We start from the raw sequence: 21,418 nt of genomic DNA on the forward strand, positions 1-21,418 counted from the left end.
GAAAGACAGCACATTAATTTGCACCCAGGAATACCCCTTCTAATACAACAGAGACCAAAGGTACAAAGCAAGTTTATCATCATGAAAAGAATGCTATTTTTTTCCAACAGTGAGGCCCTAGATACTCATTAATGAAATATTACAAAGATAAGCATCTCAGTTATGTTACTCTACTAACTATACCAGATTAAGTGGTTTCAAACATTAATCTTTATTGTTTAAAAAAAAAAGGTCAAGGAGCCAAACTAACTTGTAGGACTGTGCCACAAGTCCAAACATTCCTTCCTAAGGCTGAATGCTTCTAGTTCTTGAAAACCCTTAAGGTCTCCTAAGAAGTGACAGGGTCAACTCATAGAGGCAAACATGCTTCTCACGGTTTACCTGCTCACCTAAGAACATTTCAGGGGAGTTCATATTTGTGGGAGGTGCAAGAGTGCAAATGAGAATTAATTCCCAGAAAGCAGCACAAATTGCTTCAGTGTGGTTTACTGGTCACCAAGAAACAGTTGTCAATTAACTCTAATCACACATAAATGCTGATGTAAGAGTAGAACATTTAGAAGTGTCCTCCTACAACAATAAAATTCTTTTCTTCCTTCTCTTCCTTATTCTGTTCTTACAATATGCAACAATCTTACCACCTTACATGATTCATAGGATAAACAGAAAACAATAAAACAATCCCCCTGCTAATTTGCATAGCCATTGATTCTTATGCATCCCTTCTTGCTACTGTGATTACTGTCCAATTTGTAGACTAGAAGAGTGTAACCTGAGTATTTACTCTGTTGGTTAAACTATTCTGCATTTCCAGATACACTTTCTATTGCAATCATCTCTATGCTCAGAAGAGCACATTTACTAAGAAGTTCTGAAGAAGGGAAAGATGATATTTTCACTTTATTAAAAAGCCATATGGAAACTCATATTTTTTAACTTACTATTTTAAAATGTCAATACTGTTTTTACTTCTCCCAAGTTCAAATTAATTGAAGGTTATGAAGTAACCACTTCCCCCCAAAAGCCAGAACTTTCACCTCTTCTGAACAGGGGAATACCTCTCATAAATTAGGTTAAAAAAAAAAAAAAAAGATCTTGCTGATTGAATGAAAGTCCAAGATTCCTGCAGCCGCCAAGTCTTTATCTAGACCTTCTATCTACCACAATGAGCAATCCCTGAAAGTGAAGGTAACTTACTTCATCAATTATCTGGAAGTCTGAAAGCAGTAGTAAAAACCTGCCTAAATATTAGTTTCTTACACTAGCTTCAGTTTGTTCCAAGGAACACGACAAGAGAAATAGGAAGGATATGATCACTGTATCTAACATCCTAGCTATTTCAGTCTAAGCTTTTACCAATGGCAACTCCCAATAGCAACTCGGTCATCACAGATGAACTTGTTTAAGAGGTAGGGGTAAGAAGGAAGTGCAAAGATCAAAGTATTGCTTACAAAGGGGAAACAACTATTTTTGTATGTATACTCTAGTATTTACTAACTGGGTTTGAGAAACAGGGTGTTTATTCATTCAGCCCATCTGAATGCCAGCTGCAGAATTTAAGATTAAATTGAAATTTGAAAACAAAGATTATAGATTTTCAAACCCTAATTGTCAAACCCACCAACACCTAACTGGATTATAACACTTCCTTTAAGAAGTGTTTCAATTAGGTTAGAGGTGATTTACTATTCACAGCAAGCAGTATTTCAATGCCAGCATTCAATCTACACATAATGAGCCTTCCTTTGTGTTCACATTTGTCCAGTAGGCTGTAGCCCAGGAAGACATTTTATCTAAACAAGCTCCACAGGGCACTGAGGAGTTGCAGGTATATCACTATGGATGAATAATTTCAGGAGATTTCACGTTTCCATTTATGATATATACTCGACTCCCCTTAGCAACTTAATTACATGACAAATGTAAAATGCTACAGGAAACAAATCTTTGTATTTCCTGTCTTCCCAAGCTCATAAGCTCAAAAAATACATTGCTTTATTTACATTTCCTTAGTGCATCAAACAGTAAGAGGATTCATCTCTAGAAAGCACAATATTAAAATTAGGAAAACAACATACTCCAGCTAAGAACTTTATTCCAATCAAGAGTCCGTTTTAGTTTTAACAAACACTGCAATTTAAACTACTCAAGAATATTCTATTGAGATGTTCTGCTAGAAAAATAAGCACTGGACATCTTGATCCCAAGCTTCAGTGTTTACCAAAGATCACCAGTTTACAGAACACTTGTATGACAGAGTTATTAAATGTTGTAGTAATACTATAGTCATTTTCCCAGATTATGGGCCTTATAACAAAATCTTTAAGTTAAATACAGTTATTTAATAAGCTGCAATGCTGAAAAACCCTACTTAACAAAGTCCATGGAAAGGTCTTAAATCTTGATAATCAAGTACTGTATCATCAAGTCTCATTTAGGTTTCAGTACCGACCAATAAATCAGGGCAAACATCTCCATTGGTATCTATTCTTAAAGACCATAAGAAAACTTGTATTTAGGATAGGCTTTGTTTATATCATTATTTTTATTTTGGAGGTCACGCATGGTACATGGTGCTGTTGTCCGACTGTTTTACATAATCAGTGTCTGAAAAGTGCTCTAAGTAGATAATTTCTGTTCTCAAATGCCAGGCCCTGTAGGTTCATTACCAGGCCTTCCTTGTTTTTTGTGAAAACGAAGATACGGATTCTGTAGTAGGTGAATACATTATGTCCTGGTGTGTTTATGTGTGTGTGTGTGTGTATGAGAGAGACAGACAGACAGACATAAGTGGGGGGCTTCTTTTTGAAGTAGGAGATGAAGGAATGAAGCTCTTCTACTCAAATTTTGGGGAGCTGGGGAGGGCTTTCCCAGTCAAGAGGACTGACATACACTTCTGCTTTCATTTCATGGAACGCCCTTAGGTGAAATCTGGTTCAGCACTGCACCAACCACCTTTCCCTCTCCGAAGCGCACCTCAACCCTCAAGCTACCCGCCAGGAGCGGTGGGGGTGGGGGGGTGAACATTTAAAAAAAAAAAAAAAAAAGTTTGCGAGAGTTCCCCCACGGGTCCCGGTTCCCGCCCGGCGCTGGGACGCGAGGAGAAAGGACGGCCCGGGCAGTCGCGGCCCTCTGGCCAAGCGGCCCCTGCGAAGTCCAGATGTACCTTCTGCCCCTCTCTCCATGCCCATGTGCCTCTCAACTCCTGTCAACCTGGTCCTCCGTCCAGAATAGCCCAGCGGTTAGCGCAGGAATGAGGAAGTCCGAGCAGGGCTAGAGGGGGTGCGGGGCGGGTAGGCGGCGGGGCTCGGGCCACACGTCCCCGGCGTGGCCCCCACTTGCCCGAGTTCGGCTTACCCTGGTGACGAGTCCGCGCTCGGCCTCCCTGCGCCTGTGGGCTCCCCTCCGGGCGGCGCGGGCCTGCGGGCCGGAGAAGGACGAAGAAGCAGCGGCCGGCCGGGGCCGGAGCGGGGCCGGTGCGGGTCGGGTCGGGTCCGGGCTAGCGGGCGCGCGTTCTCGCCGGGCCGGGCCAGTTAGCGCCGCGCCATGTCCGCAGCGCGGGCGGAGGGAAGCGCAGGACGCGCGGTGGCCGGGCCGCGGCTGTGCCGCCTTCCCGGCCGCGGCGGCTCCGGCCTGGGCTGCGCTGGGCTCTCCGAGCGGGGCCCGCGGCGGGGCGCAGGCCGAGGGCGGCGGCGGCGGCGAGAGGCCCGATCGACGGGAAGGGCAGGGGAAGCTGTCAGCGCGTCGCCGGGCCGCTCCGGTGGCGAAACCTCCTCTTCCTGCCCCGGCTCGCTGGTGCACTTCTCTCTCTTTCTCTCTCGCTCACTCTCTCACTTCCTGGCTGGAAATTCCCACTGACGTCGAGAGAGAAGACAGACAGACGGACACCCGCGCGCACGCAGCGGGGGCGGGAGGTGGGGTAGCCGCCGGGGGTGGGGAAAGCCCGCACTTCTGGGGGCGCCTTGCGCCCCCGGCCCTGCCTTGCCGCGGAGCTCGGCTCCCGCCCCTCGGGGCCGCTATGGGGCGCAGAACTAGGGGCGCGCGTTCCGCGGCCCGGACGCCCGGGTGCCCTGTCGAGCTCCCCCAGCCGGCGCTCCCGAAGCCGCAGAGGCCGGAGCGAACGGGGACGGCCCTCTGGAAGCGCCTGCGGGGCCGAATTGTCCCGGGAGGCAGGCGGCGCGGAGGCGGCGGCGGCGCGGAGGTTGGAGTCTGGCGGTCCAGAGCCCTAAGAACAGGCCCAAGCATCTAGAGGGGATGATGGGGCGGCCTGGAGCCAAGCGTGCTGTGTATAAAAAGAAATCTCATCTATATATTCCTTTTAAGTTGTCTCATTAACACTGAAATCTCTCCACAGGGTAAAGTGGGATTGCTATATCATAACCGGCTTCTGTCCATTGGATTCTGAACAATCTACTGGGTTTTGGCAAGGTCTTCAATCTCCTGGTTATGACAGTTACTCAGAACTTTCATCTGTAGGGTGTTGTCAGGCCTTTATGATAATTACCGTGGATAGAATAATGGCAATGGTGGTAGCAATAGTTTTGGTTCACAGCTGATAAAGGGAATACTGATCAGGCGGTTGGGAGTTTTTCTCTTTTTTTTTCTGGAGAGAGCACTGTTAGAACCCGCAGCCAGGTCTTCCCGTGACCACCGTTCAATAGTTTATGGGCTTCTTTACGTGCCAGGCACCGTGCTAGGCAAGGGCTGGGGATACTTGAAGATAGAATAGCTCCCAGAATAAGAAACCTTGAGCTGAAATAGATATTGTCAAGCTTATTATCTCACCACTTGGTTCCGTGACAACTGTGTAAATTTAACTTTAAAAACCTAATAATCACGCGATCACCACGGTGTTGCTATGGCATTTGATTGCCCTTGCAAGTTGGCCATTGTTTTCACGCCGGCTCCCAGCTCCCTTTCCTCCCTCCCTCCCCTCCCCGAGGCCATGACAGGGTTCTCAGAGGAGTGTTTGGCAGGGGAAAGAGATCCTTTTGATTGGGTTTGGGGTGAGCCTCTGCACTGGCTTTGGGATCAAGCAACAATCTACCTTGAAGCGATTTCATTGAACTCCCAGAGGTTGTTTGTACAACTGGAACCCAGGGAATTTTATAAAGACAAAAGACAATGACTTTTTAGAAACCTCATGTTGTTATTTATAAGACATTATTAGAGGGGTGCCTAAGGGGGGCAGTCTGTTAAGCATCTGCCTTCAGCTCAGGTGGTGATCCCAGGGTGCTGGAATTGAGCCTGCAATGGTCTCCCTGTTCAGTGGGGTGTCTGCTTCTCCCTTTCTCTCTGCCCTGCCTCTGTGCTCTCTCTCTCTCAAATATTTTGAAAAATGCTTCTATTAAAAAAGACATTATTAGAAATGTTTCCAATATTATATTTTAGTAGATGAATATATATTGTATGTAAAACGATTTTTGCCACTCGCATGAGTACAAAGAGTGCAAACTTCCATGAAACAAAAAAGTGTTACGGGAGTAGTTTTCTTTAGGAGGCAGATGTGAACATTCACACACTTGGTGGAAGGGTGTTGGGTGTGGGGAAGTCCGGGTAAGGTAACCCATTGATGAAAGAATGGAGAGATAGGATTGTTAGAAGAGTAGAACCAGCAAGACATATTTTGGGAACAAAAATTGAAGAGTGTTATTTAGTAAAAAAAGATTCAATTGAATTTCAAATTCAAAATTATCCCACAGAATAATCTTAAAATTGAGGATGGGTTGTTAAGCAGGTAAATTAGCTTCCTGAGTCTGCCATAACAATTACCAAACTAGGTGTTTTAAAATAACGGAAAGTTATTCTCTCACAGTTCTAGAGGCCAGAAGTCAGAGATCAAGTTGTTGGCATGTTCCCTTTTCAGGCTCTAGGGAGAATCTTTCTTTGCCTCTTCCTAGCTTCCAGGGGCTCCCACAATCCTTAATACTCCTTGCCTTTAACTGCACCACTCACATCTGTCTCTGTCTTCACATGGCCTTCTTTTTGTGTCTCCTCTGTATCTTTACATCTACATCTCCCTCTCCTTTCTCTTGTCAAGACACTAGTCATTGTGTTTAGAGCCCACCCCAATACAATCTGACTTAATCTAACTTGATTACATCTGTAAGGACCGTATTTCCAAAAAAAGTCATGTTCATAAGGACGTAGGGTTAGGACTTCAACATTATCTTTTAGGAGGATGCAATTCAGTGTGTTATAGTAAGCAAAGCTGTAAAAGTTCCCCATCTGCTCTTTTTGGTCCACCAGTTAATTTTCCTATATTCCTGCTTTGTTTCCTGACACTTTTTCTACACCCTGTACATACCTGCTTTAAGGAATATTTCTTATGAATTCATCTACCCTCAGGTGTCAAAGAGCATTTGTCATTATCAGGCTACAAAAGAAAAAAATGCCCAAATGTGGAATTTCACACATCAAGACTGTGGAAAGGGCAAGTTGTGTTTGTCACCAGTCTTTGAAATCATATAAATTTCCCTTCTCCTGAAGCTGGGTATTGGAAGTGTTGGAAATGTTGTCCAGAGAAGCTTTTTTCCTTATATGTATATATTTTAAAGATTTTATTTATTTATTTGTCAGAAGAAGAGAGAGCACAAACAGGGGCAGCAGCAGACGGAGGAAAAAGCAAGCTCCCTGCTGAGCAGGGAGCCCCACTGGGACTCTATCCCAGAACCCTGGGATCATAACCTGAGCTGAAGGCAGATGCTTAACCGACTGAGCCACCCAGGCATCCCTGTTCAGAGAATTTTGAGGTTGAGATCTGTATAGTGTATACATTGACAATGAGAAATGATTTAATGTGTGAAGGAGATTCACAAATGCAGATCCATATCTGAGTCTTGCAAATTCTAAGACCCATTTTGGTGATACAATAGACCTGAATTGTATTTCTGTAAAGAGTACGACTTGCTTTGGGTCATGAATCTGCCTCAACATTGTTGATCACAGGTCTTGGCTATGGGAGCCAAAATGAAATGGAAAGGTTTCTCTAGACTTGAAATCAGACTTGAGGTAGAATTCTGGCATTGCCTTGAATTATCTGTGTAATCTTTGCTAAGTAATAGTTTGTATGAATTTCAGTTTCTTCACTTGTACAATAAGCATAACATTATGGCTTATATTATATTATATTTTGCTATATAATAATTATCTATAATGTCTTACATTTATATGTTGTACTCCTGTGATCTGAATGTTTGAGAGTTCATATATTGAAATCCTAACCCCCAGAGTGAAGATATTATGAGGTCTTTGGGAGGTGAGTAGATTTCATGATTGGATATGTGTCTTTATAAGAGACCGCATGAGCTCCCAGGTTGGTGAACACATGGAGGTGGGGGAAGAACGGCATGCCTGGAGAGAGCCTGGAAGCTCTGTGCCTTTTCCCCATGCCTTGCCCCCATCATAGCTCATCTGGCTGTTGATTCGTATCCTTTATCATATCCTTCAATAAACTGGCAAAGGACACAGAAATAATTGAACACCATGGACTGTTTTTCCATCTGTTGAGACTATACATCAGCAAACGACTATCAGTTTGATGCGGGAAGTCATCAAGGAATACACATGCTGCTCCATGTCAATAGAGGCACGAAAGGGGGACCACTTGACTGGTGACAGCTGTGTCAGACAACACACACACACACACACACACACACCAGTAAAAAAAATCAACCAATTATTTGGAAACTATTACGATGATCTGCAGAACAATTTGTGCTACAGGCATATCTTTTGGCATACATAAACCAATTCCTGAAGAATGGGCCAGCTGCTGCAAATACACAACTTTAGCACCACAAAGGCTAGATTCCCCACTTCTACCCTTCAATTCATTCAGGGATGTTGAAAGAAAATATCACATGCAAACAACTGAAGAAATTATTCAATTCTCGTGTATGCTGTTGAGAGAGAGAGAGAGAGAAACTCCATAGACTGAGCTCCTCCCTTCTGCCGTGTGAGGAGACAAAATGAAAAGTCCACAGCCTAGATAAAAGGCCTCAGACCATGCTGGACTTTCCACCTCCAGAAGCCAGAGACAGAGATTTTTGCCCTTTATAAGCCACTCAGTTTGTGGTATTTTGTTTCAGGGGCCCAAGATAGCAGACTAAGGTGTATATATGTAATAATAGCACATGGGTTACGTTATAACAACCTTACCTCACAAAGTTCTAGAGCAAAACGGGAGGGAGAGAGAATGGAAGGCCTATACAATGTAAATATTTATCCTAAGAAAAAAGACTTGAAATTAATTTTCTCATTGTCTTACAGGGTGTATGTACTTATACCATTGCCCAGCACTGGGTGATACACTCATCCTTGCAATATCTCTCCCTACTGATAACATAGTATTTCCTTTCACCACCATTTAAGTGCCTTCCATATTCTGTGTTGTGCTTGCACAGTTAGCAAGTCCTCTTGAAGGGACACTCAATTAGCTTGTATAAGTAGTTACAAAAGAGAAAGAAGATACGATCTCTATGAGAAGAATGACCCCTTATGGAATAGCCAGGACAAAAGTAATTTGTACAATGGATCATTTCACTAAGAGTAAAACCAATCTGAGAAGGCAAAGAAGTCATCTTCCTCTTTAGATTATATGAAGAATTCAGAATTTTATTCCTTTGGCAATGAAGATACACTGAAACAGAGACAACAATACATGTGAAAGAAGAATGTCACTGGGATGCCTGGCTGGCTCATTTGGTAGAACATATGACTCTTGATTTCTTACTAGTGAGTTGGAGACCCATGTTAGGTACAAAGACTTCCACTTCCACTTCCTAAAAGTAGAATTACATGTTGTAATAATTAATATAAAAAATTTAGGGGCACTTGGGTGGCTCAGTCATTAAGCATCTGCCTTCGGCTCAGGTCATGATCCCAGAGCCCTGGGATTGAGCCCCACGTTGGGCTCCCTGCTCAGTGGGGAGTCTGCTTGTGTTCCCTCACTTGCTGTCTCTCTCTTTGTCAAATAAATAAATAAAATCTAAATAAATAAATGAACAAATAATCTAGATTTAGGGGTGCCTGACTGGTTCAGTCAGTTAAGCATCTGTCTTCGGCTTAGGTCATGATCCCAGGATCCTGGAATTAAGAACATGTCGAGCTCTCTGCTCAGTGGAGGGCCTGCTTCTCCCTCTCCTTACCCCTCCTTGTGCTCGCTATCTCACTCTCAAGTGAATAAATGAAATCCAAAACAAAGAAAGAAAGAAACTAGACTTATTCCCAGACACCCACCTGCTAACATTTTTTGTCTGTCCCCTCTCTAAAGCACACTCATAGCACTTAAAATATGTCCCATAAATTATAATGAAGTGTTCAAAAGGACTATTCTCTTAAAAAATGTAAACCAAAGGCCTGATGGAAACAGGGGAAGTACATATTGTTTCACCAAAGAATTGGCCATAAAAGTGTACCCTATACATGGAGAGACTCAGGAAGAAGAAGAGGATGTGGGAGAGCCAGGATTCTGAATCTAAGTCAACTTGACATCTACATGTGGGAGGCTGAGATGCAGGTTGGGGGAATGAAGTTGCAATTTGTGAACTTATAGAATTCCTGGCATCATTTACACTTTTCTTTGAGGCAGTAAAGAAGGAATGGAAAATCTATTGTTTTCCTCATTATGGAGATCACAAAATAACAGTCTTTTGCTGCTTCTAGACAATAGTCTTCTGGAATTTACCAACAATATAAGTGAGCAAACAAATACTTTCTTTTACAAAGAATTTTATAGCAAAATATATCCTAAATAAATGAACTACTCAGGCTAGAAAGAGTTGATATTTTATATGATCCTTTCATAATCTAAGTGAAAGATGACTTGGAGTCAAGCTACTATAGTGGTAGTAGAAAAAGTAATCTCTATCATTTATTGAGTACTTACTATTTGTGACATTGTTTCCAGTGTATTTATATGATGTTTGAAGTTAATAATACTAGCGGGTATTAAAAAAAAAACAAATCTCGGTGATTTAACACAATAAAAGTTTTAAAGTTTACTTCCCTTTCACACAAAATTCACTGAAGAAGCCTGTGGTTGGGTGGCTCACCTGGGCAGCTCTTCCCTAGCAATTCAGAATCTGTCCATCATCTAACTTCACCACTGTTTTATGTTGCTTCTAATGTTGCCTCAGAAAAGAAAGAGAGAGCATAGGAAATGTAAGTCTTCTTTTAACTGTCCTTAATTGAAAATGACACAGTACTTCTGTTCACATTCCATGGCCCCACTTTGATACAATGGATCCAGGAACTACAGTTTGCCTGGGTATTTAGGAAGAGGAAACAAGTTGAGTGAGCATATGGTTAATAATTGCTACACACATATTAACTTATTTAATTCTCCAACAGATGTATAAGACAGGTTGCTTTTACTCCCATTTTTACAGATGAGAAGTCAAATGACTGTCCTAAGATTTCAAAATCAGTATGTAGAAGGGGAACCCCGATTTGGCCCCAGTTAATTTGCCTCCAGCACCCATGCTCTTAACAACTACGCTAAACTGTTTTTCCAATGAAATGAAAAGGAGAAGAATTTAAAAGATTTTTAGGGGATAGGGCCAATAGAACATGTTTACAGATTGTATGTGCTGTATGAGTAAGAGGAAGCATGAAAGGCAGCTCTGAGATTTTTAGTCTGGGTGATTGGAATGGTAACATTACAGTTTTAGACACGCTAAGTATGATAAACTCAATGAAATCTCCATGTGAAAGTGACTAATGCTGAAATGGAAATTCAGCCTGATGCTCAGAGAGACAGAGAGTTGGAAGCTCTAAATCAAGAAAGAACTGCAAAGATGTTACAGTTGTCATGACTCAACATGAGTGACCAAAGAGAGTTGGAAGAGAAGAGGACCAAAGACAGAAATCTGAAGAATAATTATTGCTGGGATTGGGGTATGTGTGTGTGTGTGAGAGAGAAAGAGAGAAGAGAGAGAGAGAGAGAGAGAGCACAGGGAGAACAAGAGCAAGCTGGGGGACGGCTGGGGACAGGAGATGCTTAAAGACTCCTGAGGTACTATCAAAGTCAGGAAGAAGCCCTAGAGAGCCAGATAAGAGAGAGTTTCTAGGATCAGAGTGCTCAACTTGTCAAATACTTAAGTCAGTTCCTGAAAGGTGAGGATGAGGAAAGACAGTTTAATTTGGACATTATGAAATTCTGAGCATGGTTATAGGAGACGGTTGTGCAGCTAGGGAAAAAAACCAGTCTGTACTCTGCTCACCCTTTCATTCTGGAAGAAAAGGGAATTTTTAAAAATTCTCAAAATGGCTATCAAAACAGTGGCTGTGGTCTTAGGTTACTTTATGGGATTGTTTCAGCATAATGATGAGAACCAAGAACCAGCATCTAGTGGGTGAAAAGTGAGTGGGAAATGGAGAAGAGAAGGCAGTAAATGCAAAAGAATCTCAGAGTTTGGAGTGAGAAGAAGGAAAGAAAGAGAAGTTAGTGTGATTCTTCATTTAACTAATGTTTATGGCGTGCTAGGCTTAAAGTAAGTTTGGAAGGGTTGAAAGACAGTTTAATGAGTTAGTATAGTTCATAAGAGAGAGAGGATTAATGAAGGGACAAGGTGCCAGAAGAAAAGACAAGTGGGATGTGTGGAGGTCACAATCTAAGGTTAGGGAGGTCAAGTCTTCCTGTCTGAGAAGTGAGGAGGAGGAGGAACGAAGAGAAAAGAACTTAGGAGGGGATTAGACTCTAATCACCAGCTGAAATGCACTAAACTGAAAGCAAGAAGAGCCAATAGGAGTATATTAGTTTGTCAGGGCTGCCATAACAACATACCACAGGCTGGATGGCTTAAACAACAGAAATTAATTTTTCTCATGATTCCTGAGGCTACAAGCCCAAGAACAAGGTGTTGGCTGTGTTGGTTCTTTCTGAAGTTTCTCTCCTTGTTTTTTGGTAACTGTCTTCTCCCTGTGTCTTCATGTGGGTCCCTCAGTGTGTCTGAGTCCCTATCTCCCTTTCTTATAAGGACACCAGTCATATTGGATTAGGGACTACTCCAACAACCTGATTTTAATTCAATTAGCTCTTTAAAGACTCTATTTCCAAATACCGTCACATTCCGAACTACTGGGGATTAAGAGTTCAACATATAAATTTGGTCAGGACACAACTCATACCAGAGATATTCTCTATTGATTTGCATAAAGACATGGAGCTAGAAAACCAACTCATCCCAGTTTGCCCAGGACTATTCTGGCTCTAGCACAGAAAGACTTTGTCTGGGACACCTCAGTCCCCAGCAGCCCAGGGTGGTTGGTCAGGCTACATGAAGCCAACAAAACTGGTTTGAGTAAAGTCAAACCGGCTAATGGTCATCCCATTGAGATAGCTGCCGATTACTTGTTTTTATGAAGAAGGTTTCTATTTCCTATAAGATTCCACATCTAGCTGTCAAAACTATTCGTAAGTGGTGGTCTGATGCCCATATATATATGTATCTTTAATATATCTAATAATCTCTCTCCATGTATGTATCTTTAATAGAATAATTATGTCCTTACCTGTGTATTTCTCCTGACAAGCTTTTATAGAAATCTGGAAGAACTCATTGTAATAGTAATATACATTATGATAGATCTCCATTCCTCATATGGGCAGCAAGACTTCCATAGAAAACATCATCAGGACTTGTTAAAGTGCAAATTCAAACAATGCTTTATCTATTGACTATTTCACTGTTTCAACAATTTTTAAAAACTTTCAATTCAGTGTGCTTTGAAAGTATAGTCATTTCATGTAAATAAATTGTTTTAACAGCACTTACATTGTCCTTCCAGCCAAACCTTTCAAGTGAGTGTTGTGTGTGTGACCATGCCCACACATCTGCAGGCAGGTGCCATTAGATCTGTGGAAGCAGGGAGCCTTGAAGAAAGTTTGGGGTGACACTGGGATCGGCTAACCCTGGTGGCCCCAAGGCTGTCAGGTAGTGAGACCCATAGATCCTGAGTTTAAAGGGGCAGTGAGATGACCAAGTCCTACTGTCCTTCTCAGGGCGGTCTTTTCCAGCTGCCAAAGTTGCCTAAGATCCTCCTGTCTGCTTCTGTAGTACCTGGGCCATTATATTTAGCTTGTTGTATTGAATTGTATGATGTATATATTATATATTTCATACATATCATTGAATCCATATTTATTATTTTTAATATAAAAAAGTAAAACTTTTAAAATGTGATGTCATAAAATAAAACAGTACGGAATATATAAAACAAAAATCCAAGTTGATAAATATAACCGGTTGAACTTGCTCTGTGTAACAATCTGAGTGTGGGCAGAAAGCAGATGATACCTTAACAGAGTCATGAAGGAGAATTTAATGAAGGGATTATTGACAGGGGTGGGGCAAAGCTAAGGGAAACCAATAAGTGATGGCAAAACATCTGAGGAATAACAAGAACAAGGAGACTTTACCAATCCTGGGCTTTTAAAGACAAGGAGAGAGAATGGTTGCCCAGAACCAAGAAAGAGCTTGTAGCTGTAAGAGAAGAGTTTAAGAAAAGAGTTGGGCACCTCACTGAGGAACTGGCCAGGGACAGCTCACCTCGTGGCAGGGAGTGAGTATATCACCCAGTACGTCTCCAGTGTTTCCCATTAACATGACTTAAATGGAAGCCAGAGGCACAAAGTAGGTTGGGGAGGGGTGGAGAGAGAGTGGATCTGGAGGAGTGAAAGCAGATATCCGGTACATAATGCAAATCCAAAGTCACTATTATAAAAAAAGAATTGAACAGTCAGTTTATAATGGTGCATTCAGGCTCCCGCAGTAAATTCATACTGACTGGGATAAAGGGGGATTGTGGGGCATAGAATGGTACAATGCCTGGAAATATCATTATACAAGTGTGATCTTTAATACTCAGCAATCCAGTTCCTTTTACAAGCCTGTTGGATGGAGATTATAAATAGGGAAGAGAATCCCACTATTCTTACTATAGACTAGATCAACCGAAAGCCTCCTAAGTACCAGATTACATTGGTCCATGGAAAAATAAATTTCTGGTGATTTGAACCTAAATTATTTCTAAAACATTTCATCCACCTGGTCAGATCAAGTCACTTCTCAGTTCAAAATCTTCCAATGGCTTCCTCAGTCATTCAGCACAAATACCAAAATCCTTACAACGATCTAAAAAGATCCTTCACAATCTGGTTGTTTGCTGGTTCTCTGATTTCATCTCCTACAGCTCCACTGGTTGCTCTCACTGTCCCAGAAAAGATGACTTTCCTGCTCCTTGAACATACCAAGCATACTCCCCACACTGCCCCCAGGACCTTACCTCTATGCTGTCTTCCGTCAGTGAAACACTTGGCAATACTCCTTATAGGGCACTCCCTCATTTCCTGCAGGTCTCTGCTCCAATGTCACTTTGTAAAATGCAACACCAGCCCTTCAGCCTCTGGAATAGAGGTACAATCATATCAAAGTTAGTAACTCTGTCAATTCAAGGCACTTTTTTCTTTTCAAAGTGTTATCTGACTATATTCAAGTAGCAAATCTTATATTTTGGAATTTCTTTTATGTCATTTGATTGTCATTATACTTAAGAAATTGTTTCGTTGAATATGTAATCTAGATTAGGAGTTACTTTCTTTTCGCACATTAAAGATTTCATTGTAGTCTTTTAAATTTTCATTGATGTTTTAGAGAAGTCAGCCTGGATCAGCCTAATTGCTGCTTTTCTGATTTTTTTCTTTTCTTTTCCATTTTTCTGATTTCCTTGTGATGAATGTAGATGTGGTCTACTTTAAATGTCCTACTTGGATTTTATTTGTTTATTTTTAATAAGGCTTTTTGGATCTCAGAATTTATTATCTTTGAACAATTCTGAAAAAAATCCTGATCTATTATGTTTTCCAATATTGACTATTATTACTAATAATATTATAAATACCATTATAAAGTTATTATTGTAATTTTTATGTCTCAATACCTCTTAACATCTTTTTGTCTCTTTCTAGTGCATTCTGAATAGTTTCTTTACATTTATCTTCCAGTTTACTAAATCTCTTTTCAGATTTATCTTTCAGTTCACCAATACTTTCTTTAACCACATCTTATTTGTTATTTACTACAGCAACTGGGTTTAAAATAATGAATTGTCTACATTTCTTGAAACTATCTTTAGAAATTTTTTGAAGGTTATATTGAAATTGAATACTCCAAAAAATATTTATGTTTCTTTTTGTCGATACTTTGGGTATACTATTAGCTTGGGAACACTTCTTAAAATTTTTTTCTATTTTTAAAAGGTTTTATTTTATTTATTTGAGAGAGAGAGATAATTCATGCATGAGTGAGTGCACATGATTGGGGGGAAGGGCAGAAGGAGAGGGAGAAGCAAACTCCCCACTGAGTGGGGAGCCCGACAATGACTTAGAGATTGATCCCAAGACCCTGGGATCATGACTTGAGCTGAAGGCAGATACTTAACCTATTGAGCCACCCAGGCACCCTTAGTTGGGGAACACTTTAAATTAAATTCCCGATTCAAGTGTTTTTGACTGCCACATATAAAGTCAGTGGTTATGAATTCCCAGGAAAGAATTTTTTCTTTTTACACTGTGACAAGGCCTAGGCAGGCATTTTCTCAGCTGTTCATTCCTGCTTTCAGCATTGAAAAAGTATGAATTTCTGACTTTCATTCAATTTCAGCAATGCATTAACTTTTAAAACATACTATGTGGCATTTCAATCAGTTCTTTCTTTCTTTCTTTCTTTCTTTCTTTCTTTCTTTCTTTCTTTCAAGATTTTATTTATCTGACAGACAGAGATCACAAGCAGGCAGAGAGGCAGGCAGAGAGAGAGGGGGAAGCAGGCTCCCCACCGAGCAGAGAGCCCAATGCAGAGCTTGATCCTAGGATCCTGAGACCATGACTCCAGCCGAAGGCAGAGGCTTTAACCCACTGAGCCACCCAGGCTCCCCTCAATCAGTTATTTCTATTAGTTATTTCATTTTAGTTACTTCAGTCAAGAAGTGCACATTGTGAGAAACACATGGAATTATTACAGATTTTTAAATGATAGTTTTTTTCCCCTCTAGTTATAACATCTGTCATAGATTTAACTGTTAACCTCTTAAATTTTAGTTATAACTTCTTGAGTGATTTTATTGCTTTTTAAAAAAGTTTTCATCTGACTTTGCCAACAGTTCTATTTCAGGGAACACCTGTTTGAAGTGTTTATCTTGGTTTTCCTCTCTGGCTTGTTGGTACTACTAGGGCAAGTAGTTATTTTCCATTTCCTGTTCAGACCTCAGACTTTGTATACACGGACCTATAAGTAAGGGTCAGGTAGTTAGGGTCTTTTATGCAGTGGCAAATTTGCAAGGGGGAAAGTTTCTGCTCTTGTGGGCTGCTGGTGAAGCAAGAATCAACATCCAGGGGCACCTGGATGGCTCAGTAATTGAGTGGCTGCCTTTGGCTCAGGTCATGATCTCAGGTCCTGGGATCAAGCCCCACATCGGGCTCCCTGCTCAGCGGGAAGCCTGCTTCTCCCTCTCTCACTCCTCCTGCTTATGTTCCCTCTCTCACTGGGTCTCTCTCTCTCTCTCTCTGTCAAATAAATAAATAAAATCTAAAAAAAAAAAAAAATCAACATCCAGCTAAGGCTTTGGAAGAAAGTCTTTCTTCTTCCAGATCTCCCCGGGTGCAAGGGAGGACTCTTGCCTAGCATCAGGGGCCAGGGGCAAATCATCTCATGGGTACAGATCTCCTCCCTATTATCTGTCTGGATTAGGTCAACTCCCACAACAAACAAATAGATAAACAAATACATAAATAAGCATGTGTAGCTCTTTCCTGAAGGTGTTACTATGATTCCCAGGACTAGCTTTCACTGGGACTGTGAAATTCAGACCTTTGCTTTATGCATGCCCCAAACAAAGGAGATTGAGGGTGTATCTTTCCTTTAGAAGACCATGGAATCTATGGCCTCAAATGTCCCATCCAGGTGCCCCTGCTTACCTGCTCCAACTTTTTTCTTTTTGGGGGGAAGTATTTGAGGGGCTTAGGGGGGGCCTCAGGGATCTGGGCTCAGTTGTCTATCTTCCTACAGTGCCCTTGGAATCATATGTGCACTCTTACTGACAAACAAATTCTCAACTGAGAGACATGACCTAAGAGTGCCAGAGAGGCTATTTGCTAAGAGAAAATTGGGGTACTATAATGAAAAGAAGGAAAAAGACATGCTGGGAGGGTACAAATATCTGATATTCCCTATACCGTAGCACCTATAAACCTCACACAAGGTAGATATACATAGACTACAGTTTTTTAAAAATGTAATTTAGTTAAATGCCAGGAATAGAATTCCATCCTGATTGTATATTAGACATTTTTAATATGGATCTCAAATGAAAATACACTTATCTTGGTTAGGATGTTTTTCACTGCAAGGTAGAGAATCCTGACTCAAATTGATTTAATAATTATAAAATATTATTAGATTGTGTAGTTGAAATCCTTCGATAAAGAGGCCTTCAGATCCAATGTAATTGGGACTTCAGCTACCTTCCCCTCAGAGGCATTTTTTTTTTTCTGTTTTCCTGGCTCTGTGTTAGCAATTTTCTGCTGCTGGCTTACTTCTTGGTCAAAAGATGGCTTCCAGCTATACCATGGACAACATACATTCTCTTTTTCACACTGAGACATTGAGAGGGAGAGAGAGAGAGAAAGAAAGAGAAAGAGAGAGAGAGTTCTTATGGCTTTTTTAAGATCAAAGAAGAACTTTCCCCCAAACTTGCAACAACCTTTTTTTGTTTCTCACCAGACAGAACTGAGTCATACACATGTTCTTTTTAAATGGCTTTATTGAGTTATAGTTGACATACAATTGTCCACACATATTTAAAGTATACGATTTGGTAAGTTTTCGTATGTGTATACACCATGAAATCATCACTGCAATCAAGATAATCACGATATGTATCACCCCTGAAAGTTTCTTCATGGTCTTCTGTACTCCCTCATTTTCACTCCCCACCATCCCTAACTGATCTACTTTCTGTCACTATAGATTGGTTGGCATTTCCTAGTGTTTTATATAAATGGAATCATTCAGTGTATACTCTCTTTCATTGGGCTTCTTTCATTCAACATGGTCATCTTGAAATTCATTTATGTTGTTCTGTGTATCAGCAGTTCATTCCTTTTTTGCATAGGATTTGGTTATATAGATATACCACCACTGATTCATTCATTCCTTTGTTGATAAACATTTGGGTTGTTTACAGTTTGGGCCTCTATGAATAAAGTTGATAAAACATTTGCGTATAAATGTTTGTGTAGACATACACTTTCTTTTCTCATGGATAAATGCTCAGGAGTGAAATGGCTAGCACATATGGTCAGCATATGTATAACTTTTTAAGAAACAACAATCTGTTCTCCCAAGGAAGATACTACTTTACAATCCCACCAGCAGCTTATGCAAATTCTAGATCTATCACACCCTTGCCACATTTGGTATGGATGGTCTTTTTCATTTAATCACTCTAACTCCTATATATGGTAGTATCTCACTGTGATTTACTTTGCATTACCCTAATGTCTAATGATGACAAGCATCTTTTCATGTGCTTATTTGCCATTTGACGGAATGTATGTTCAAATATTTTGCCCATTTTTAGTGGGTTGTTTGTTTTCCTATTATTGAATTTGAGAGTTTTATATTCTGGATAGAACCCTTTTATCAAATACATGATTTCCAAATAGTTTCTTCCAGTCTTTGATGCTTCTCATCCTCTCTTGAAGAGCAGAAGTTTCAAAGTTTGATGAAGTCTAATTTATTATTTTTTTTTTACTGCATTGTGATTTCAACATTGTATCCAGGAACTGTTTGCCTAATTCAAATCTATAAAGATTTTCTATGCTTTCTTCTAGAATTTTGTTAATTTGAAGCTTAAATTTAGATCTATAATACATTTTCAGTTAAGTTTGCACACAGCGGTGCAAAACATGGATTGAATTCCTTTTTTTCTTTTATTAAAGTATGGGTATCCAGTTGCTCCAGTATCACTTGTCGAAAAGACTACCTTCTCTCCACTGAACTGTCTTCACAACTTGTCAAAAATCGGTTTTCTTTATATGGTCTATTTCTGGAGTCTTTTTTTTGCTCTATTGATCTTTTTTTCTGTCTTTAGGATAATATCACACTTTATTATAGCTTTATAACACATCTTCAAAACAGGTAGTGCTAGCATTCCGACTTTCTTCTACTTTTTCAAAGACATTTTGACTATTTTCAGTCCTTTGAGTTTCTATAAATTTAAAACCAGCTTGTCACTTTCTATAATTAGTATTAGGGTTTTGGATCCCATTAAATTTACAGGTCAATTTGAGGAATATCGGCATGTTAATAATGAGCGTTCTGTCCCATAATAATGTGTACGTCTCCATTTATTTAGAAAATCTTCAATTTTTATTAGCAATGTGTTGTAGTTTTCAACTTTCACACTTTTTGTCAGATTTATCTCTAAGTATATACCTATATATTTTAAAGATTTTATTTCTTTACTTGAGAGAGAGAGAGAGAGAAAGTGGGGAGAGGGGCACAGAGAGAGGGAGAGAGAAACTCAAGCAGACTCTGCATTGAGCATGGAGCCTGACTTGGGGCTAAATCCCAGGACCCCAAGATCATGACCTGAGCCAAAAATCAAGAGTCAGTCATTTAACCAACTGAGTCATCCAGATGTCCTTCTGAGTATTTATATTTTTAATGATATTTAAACTGTACTTAAAATATTTAATGTTTAATTTCCATTCTTCATTACTAGTATATAGAACTATAATTGATTTTTGTATATTGGTCTTGCATTCTACCACTTTGATAAACTCACCTTTTACTTCTAGTAGGGGCTTTTTAAAACATATAGATTTCATTGTATATTTCTATATAGGTGATTATATTCTTTGTGAATAAAAAGTTTCATTTCTTTTTTAAATCTAGATGCCTTTTATTTACTTTTTTTTGGCTTGATTGTACTGACTAGAATCATGAGTACAATGTTGAATAGAGGGGGGCCTGGGTGGCTCAGTTGGTTAAGCATCTGACTCTTGATTTCGGCTCAACTCCTGATCTCAGGGTCCTGGGGTCAAGCCCAAGTACACGTGTCCAGCCCCATGTCCAGCACCATGTTGACCCTATGTTGGGCTCTGTGCTCAGCAACGAGTATGCTCGTCTCCCTCTCGCTCTGCCCCTTCCCCCATTCATGCTCTCTCTTTCTAAAGTAAATCGATAAATCTTCAAAAACAAAAACAAAACAATGCTAAATAGAAGTTGTGACAGTAGACATTATTGTCTTCTTCCTGATTTTAAGGAAATGATGTTTGCTGTAGGTTTTATAGATGTCCTACAGCAAGTTTAGAAAGTTCCCCTCAAATCCAGCTTTGCAGGGATTTTTTTTTTTTTAAATCATGTATGGGTGTCAGATTTCATCAAATGCTTTCTTCTGCATCAAATGAGATAGTCATATGTTTTTCTTTTTTAGTTTATTAATGTATTGAAATACATTGATTTTTGAATGTTAAATGCATTTCTGGCATGAATCGCACTTGTTATTATATATCACCTTTTTGTATATTATTGAATTCAATTTGCTAAAATTTTATGTAGAATACTGGCATCTATGTTCATGAGGGATATCTGTCTGTAGTAGTCTTGTCTGGTAATGTCTTTGGTTTTGGCTTCAGGGTAATGCTAGCACTTCAGAATGAGTTGAAAGTGTTCTCTCTTCTTTGATCTTTTTGTGTATTTGTGTGGAATTGGTATTATTTTTTTCATAAATCCTTCATAGACTTTACTAGTGAAGCCTTCTGGATCTGGTGTTTTCTTTGTAAGAAGGGTTTAAACTACAGATTCAATTTCTATTTACGTATTTTGTTTTTTTGAAAGAGTGAGTGCACCTGCATGAGCAAGTGCAGGGAGCAAAGGGAGAGGTAGAGAGAGAAACCCAAGCAGGTTCCACACAGAGCATAGAGCCCAATGTGGGGCTTGAGTTCACAACCTTGAGAATGGTTTAGCGTCTGCTTTGGCTCAGATAATCCCAGATTCCTGGGATGAAGCCCTGCATGACTCTCTGCTCAGCCAGGGGCCTGCTTCTCCCTCTCCCTCTACCTGCTGCTTTATCTGCTTGTGCTCTCTCTCTGTATCAAATAAATAAATATAATCTTTAAAAAATTATACTTTTGGGGCACCTGGGTGGATCAGTTGATTAAGCATCTGCTTTCCGCTTGGTCTGTGATCTCTGGGTCCCATGGTCCTGGGATCAAGCCCTTTGTCAGGTTCTCTGCTCAGCCGGGAGCCTGCTTCTCCTTCTCCCTCTGCCTATGACTCCCCCTGCTTGTGCGCTCTCTCTCTCTCCCTCTGTCAAATAAATCAATAAAATCTTTTAAACAATTATACTTTTT

The 21,418-nt window shown here is 40.4% G+C and overlaps 1 protein-coding gene across 2 annotated transcripts in view; it reads right to left on the reverse strand.

The window, feature by feature from the left end:
* LOC111153611 (nuclear factor kappa B subunit 1) overlaps window positions 1–3,636 on the reverse strand; it is a 118,866-nt gene extending 115,230 nt beyond the window's left edge. For both annotated transcript variants that reach the window (XM_022512744.1, XM_022512753.1), the window contains exon 1: window positions 3,358–3,636. The gene's annotated coding sequence lies outside the window, so the exon portion shown is untranslated. The remainder of the gene's footprint in view (window positions 1–3,357) is intronic.
* Between the last annotated feature and the right edge of the window lie 17,782 nt (window positions 3,637–21,418).

The sequence above is a fragment of the Enhydra lutris genome, unplaced genomic scaffold, assembly GCF_002288905.1.
Source record: "Enhydra lutris kenyoni isolate GAN:26980312 unplaced genomic scaffold, ASM228890v2 scaffoldscaffold3, whole genome shotgun sequence".
In the NCBI taxonomy this organism is placed as follows: Eukaryota; Metazoa; Chordata; class Mammalia; order Carnivora; family Mustelidae; genus Enhydra; species Enhydra lutris.